Source organism: Camellia sinensis, chromosome 8, assembly GCF_055761805.1.
Source record: "Camellia sinensis isolate YWXY chromosome 8, ASM5576180v1, whole genome shotgun sequence".
NCBI classification, from domain to species: domain Eukaryota; kingdom Viridiplantae; phylum Streptophyta; class Magnoliopsida; order Ericales; family Theaceae; genus Camellia; species Camellia sinensis.
Genome location: NC_138968.1, coordinates 158,571,338 through 158,577,530, shown reverse-complemented (window position 1 = coordinate 158,577,530; position 6,193 = coordinate 158,571,338).

Genomic DNA, 6,193 nt, shown 5'->3' with positions numbered 1-6,193 from the left:
AGAATGTCAGGTAAAGTAGGGGAAGTTTATGTAATTATTCAAACCACAAGGGAAGTTCTTATATTGGTTAGAAACCTCAAGGGAGGTGAGTGTAATTTATCCTATTTTTTTTATTTTTTTAGCTGAGGCTATAACCAAGAGTTTGAATAAATAAACTAGAAGTTTTGATGGAGAAGTTTGAAATTTAATTATTTCATGGAATTTTAACACAACAAGTATACGTGTTTTAATTATAAAAATATTTTTAAATTTAACCAACAGGCCAATGGGTGGTTTTTTTTTTTCCTCTTTGATAGAGTTGCCACACAGTAGCATAGGCGTTTTATTTATTTATTTTGTGAATATAGTCAGTCCAATTCATTTTTTTTAAATTTATTTTTTATGGATTTGTGACAAAGTAATATCCAATATCAATTATTTAGATATTAACTATCCAACAAAAAATTAGTTTAATACATAGCAGGTGTTTAGTATGTACTAAAAAAGTATATTTTTTTTTTACATAAATACACTTATTTAGGTCACATCAATCAACATCTCCTCTCTATTTTTCTACACATTTTTTATAAGAAATTAAAAAGTGCATTTATGTAGAACATCCCAAATGGTTTTTATTCGATAATTAATATAATTACTTTTTATTCAATAATTAATATCCAAATAACCAAAATGTGAGTTAATAAGAGCGTCTTCGATCTTTACTTAGACTTTTTATCAAATTTAAATTTGATGAAAAATATTCACTTTTTTTGCTCCAACGTTGGCATAAAATCCATATCAAATGAGGGGAAATCCAAAATTTTCATCAAATTGAGGGAGATTTCAATATTCATAAAATTCTGGCAAATAGCCATTGAAACTTCACATACATTGGACGAACAGCCGGTTGTCTTCCTGAACAATCATTCACTACAAGAAAAAGTAGAATTGGCAACTAAAAATAGAATTTTCGTCACTGAAAGTAGCAGAATTGGCGACTAAAATGGAATTAGTAGCCAAAAATGAAGACTTTTGGCGACTAAAATAGTTCAGTAGCCAAATGTATAGTTATTGGCGACTAAAAATCAGTTTAGTCGCCGATTATATGGGTTTTAGCGACTAAAAAATTTTTGATAGCCAAAAGTGAAGGTTTTTGGCGACTAAAAAAATTTAGTAGCCAAAAGTACAGGTTTTGGCGACTAAAAAATAGTTTAGTTGCCGATTATACATGTTTTACTGACAAAATTAAATTTTGTAGCCAAAAGTGAAGCTTTTTGGCTACTAAAAAAAATTTAGTATCTAAAAGTCTACAATTGGCCACTAAGATTCAATTAGTCGCCAAAAGTGGAGGTTTTAGGCGGGAAATAATTCTTTTAGCGACTAAAAAATAATTAGTAGCCAAAAGTATAGAATTGACGACTAAAAAACAGATTTAGTCGCCAAAAGTTGTCTCCTATTTTTTTTAGTAAATAATTTATTTTTTACATAAATTATATTGAATAAAAATAATTATGTTTATATATATAGTTTTATATTAATACGGGTCAATATACTATATAAATAATATATGTTGCATATATAATCATGTGGTGTTGTAGAGGCATAGTGGAGAGAATGTGTTGCTTAAGGTTTAGAACGTGGAAGGTTGGTGGTTTGAATCTCGGCGAAAGAAAAAGAAAAGTTTTTTTTTTTCACGGAATGAGCTTTGGCGACTAAAATTATTGGTCGTTAAAAGTGTTCCTTTTGGCGACTAAAAGGTTTGGTCAGCGATTCATTGACTATTGACGACTAAAAGATTAATCGGTAAATGTATAATTTTAAAAAGTGTAACTGACTATTGGCGACCAAAACTTTGGTCGCTAAAGACCTATTTTTTGCCGACTAAACTTTTTTTAGTCGCCAATACCTCCAGCGACCACGTTTCTGCGACAAAATCGGTGACTAAAAAATTTAGTCAGAAAAACTAAAAAGTCAACTTTTGACGACAAAATTTAGCCGTCAAAGGTATTTTTTCTTGTAGTGATTACTTACAAAGTTGCCTATTGTTGTTTGCAAATTTGCCCGTTATTAATTGTCCTGCAAGTTATCCTCTTGATCAACTGATTATTTGATGAAACTTAAAAAATTAGCATTGCAATACATGTGTCATATGAAAATTTTCATCAATTTTTTATTTAAATTTAATAAAAAATTAAAATAAACGTGAGTGCCACCCTAACCTAACAGGGGATTGCTGGTCTAGTGACAGAAAACTCACCTTTAGCACACGTGATAGTTTTCATCCCATGCAAAGCATGTGAAAACAAAGCGACGGGAGTATACTACTTCAGCCCAATGGTGGGCCCAAGTCATAAATAAAATTATTGATGGTGTTTGATTTTAATTTTTTGAATTTAATGTTTTAAAAATTGATTTTTTTAATTTTTTTTTTGTTTTTAGTGAATGTTTTTAAAATTTTCAGTAATTTTTTTATTTTTTTAAATATATCTTACTTAGATGTATTTAAAAAACAAAATATTTATAAAAAATCAATAAATATAGGAGTACAATAATACAAAAACGTATTGGATTTTCATTTTTTGTTTTTGCTTTTGTTGTATTTAGTGAATTTAAAAAAAAAATAACAAATATTATATTTTTTAAATGTATTTATGTTAGGTGTATCTAAGAATTAAAAAAATTTGCTTAAAATATTAAAAAAATTTAATAAAAACAAAAAAATACGAAAACCAAAAAATTTCAATTTTTTAAAAAGTTAATCCTAAAAAGTGAAACCAAACAAGCTGATTAATAGCTAAAGTAATAAATTAAAATATTATTAGTGTTAACAAAAATGTTGTGTGTGTGCAAAACATATATTTTTGCTGATTAAAATAATGTAATAAAATTAAAATTGAGCTCAAGTAATTGTATATTTAACATTCAATGAATTTATAATTTGAAATTTGAATTTATGAAAAAATATATCAACCTTTTCTTACGTGAAAGATTACTGATAGATGTACATTAATTAAACTCTCATTAAATTTAAATTCACGTGAAAGATGCACTATTCATTCACTTCTCTTTTTGTTTATGATTGCTCCTGAAAATGAAAGGTCAAGACATATTTTGAATTGGGCATGGCTTCTGTCCGGTCCTTAATCGGACTGAACCGTGTTATTGGGTCCGTGGAGCTCATCACGAGTCCTGTTTTGATAATCTGAATCGTTTAATGTGTAGAACTCGTCGAGTACTATATGTTTATAAAAAATCACGTTAATCAGATATCGATAGCTATGTGATCAAATTAGTTTTGTATAAAAAAATGGACAGTGAATAAATTAACGGTTGACAAAAATTTGTTTTGATCACATAGCTATCGATATTCGATCAACGTGATTTTTTATAGGCATATATTACTCGACGAGTTCTACACATTGAACGGTTCAGATTATCAAAACGGGACCCGTGGTGGGCCTCCACGGACCCAACAACATAATCCAATCCGATTAAGAACTGGACAGAAGCCATTCCCTTATGAATTAGACTAACTGAGGATATGCCACGACATAAAGTTATGATTCCATATGTATTAGTTTTTTTTTTTTTTTTTTGACGGAAGTCCATATGTATTATTTTAAAAGGACATTTGTCCATATTTTTTTGGACTCTTGAAGCTTGGATATTTGTCCCAATTTCTCTCTCTCTCTCTCTCTCTCTCTCTCTCTCTCTCTCTCTCTCTCTCTCTCTCTCTCTCTCTCTCTCTCTCTTCCATTTTACCTATAGAAACACTACAATCTACGATCTAGTCAAACCACATATTCCATTATTGTCATCTATATATATTGTATAAATATGGATATAGTGAGGGATCAAATGACTTCCTAAACTTTACCACCGAAAATGAGTTGGGTAAAAAATTAATAGGATGACAAAATATAGTTGTTTAATTTGGTTTGGGTTATGAACTCAATACAAATGAAACCTACCATTCCTCTTATGGATATGTATTCATACACATATATTGGTTTATGCATATATGTAGGCTTTTATGATATGTATATTTAATAAATTTTATTCCGATCTAATTTGAATTGCAAGGGGAAATATAACTTTGTAGGGGTGATTGTGAAGAGAGGAACGTGAAGTTATATACTTGATCTTTGGCCAATTGCGGATGTTTGGAAGAAAGATAGAAAAACTTGTCTTATTAAAATATTAGTCTTGTGTTGTTTTTGTGATAAAAAGGGTGTAATTTTAGCCCGGCTTGGTCTATTCGGGCTGGGCCCATGTCAAGCCTTGTGAGTTCCCGTAAAAAATCGGGCCGGCCTGGCCCGTCCCACGGACCAGAAAACTAGACCCATGCCCAAGCCAAGGCCCAGGGGTATTCGAGCTGTGGGTTGGGCCCCTGGGCTTGGGTATGGGCTCGAGCTTTTGGGCAGGCCTAAACAAATTTTAAATTATTTATTATTATTTTTTTCAAAATTTTATTATTTTTCATTAAAAATAACACCGGGCCGAGTTTCGGGCCGGGCTTTTGAGCGGGCCTTGAGGGGGTCGACGGGCTGAGCCACGGGTTGAGCCAATCGGGTTGGGCCCATAGGCCGGGCTTCAAAACGATGGCCCTGGCCTTGGGCTGGGTTGGACTGGCCCGGGCCTAAACGGACTGGTCCCACCTCGGGCCGCGAGCCAGTTGCTAGCCACCTGCGGATCACAGGTCAAAATTACACCCCTAGATAGAAAGAACAAGATGGAGGAAAAAGATAAATTAAAAAAGTATTTAAGAATATATTATCTTAATTGTTATTTTAATATTTTACAAAAATACATATAAAAAAGCACATATAGTGATGCAATTGAATATTTTAACTTATTAATTATTTTAACTCCAACCAATTTCACCAACTTATTAAACGGAGTCTAAATTTATGCCTCCGTTTGGGAAGTGGGTTGGCTTTTTGGCTTTTTGGCTATTTTAGCCTGGTTTGGGAAGGGCTTTTTGGCTTTTTGGCTTTTTTGACTTTTTTTGTGAGAGAGGATTGTAATGATTATAGGTTGGATTTGATGTTTTGTTTTTTGTGGCTAAAATAACCTATTTTGTTTTTTGTGACTATTTTAGCCAAAAAAATCTGGGTTTTTTCTTGCCAAACGGAGGCAAATTAAAACCCATAAAGTAATTGAGAGGCAATTGGGTCATTCTCAAAAAGTTGCGGAGAGTTATATTTTTGACCGCGGCATTAGTGGTTCTCTATTTATATTTTTATTGTATGTTTGCTCATGATAGTGTCTAACGCTTTTTTCTTGAATTACTTTTTGATATATGTTTATACATAACCATTCGATTTTGGGATAGCCCTATGAAAATGAAAAATATATTTAAATATTTTTTTAATATAAAAATAAGAGATAATTGCTATTTGGTTCGGCTCATTCATCATATTTTAGATTACTCTAGATAAATTGAATTATTTATTTTATAAGGTATATTGAATATATTATGTATAGAAAAAATATATTAATTGCACATCAATAAATACTTAGTCGGATTATATCTATTTGAAACTAAATAAATTAATTGTATAATTCGATCAAATGATTATTAATATTTAATTAACTAAATTTTTAATATAAATAATATGTTTAATAATTTATGTAAAATAAATAATTTAAATTATTAAAATGAGTTCATGATGAGTCTACCCCGCCTCTCTAATCCGATTGCATTCCAGAGAGGAGTCGCTTCATAAAAAATAGAAGGGTAAAATATAAATACACTGATTGAAGTTTGCTTAAAATACAATTTGCCATAATTTAATTTTAGAAATTATATCTCACCTTTTGAAAATTTTAATTTCATTACCAATTTTATTAATAAATCATAGGGCAAATTATGTTGAGACTATTTGTATTTTGTTCTGTGTGTCTTTTTCATTCTTGTGATTTTAAATGGCTTAATTTTGATAATGAATTTATAATTTTATCTCAATTTAGTCAAATTACTTACAATTATTAGTATTTTTTTAATAAAAAATATACATATAAGTGACACATGCCATATTTTTAAAGTTAAAATTATAGACTTTCTCAATTCAATGAGTTAACCTCAAGCAATTCAGTGATCAATTTTTGTAAAAAATACTAATGACGTTATCAATTAGATCAAATTGATATAAAATTTAAAATTAAGAGTAAAAATTGAGTTAATTGAAAGTGTAGAAACAAAAATGACATA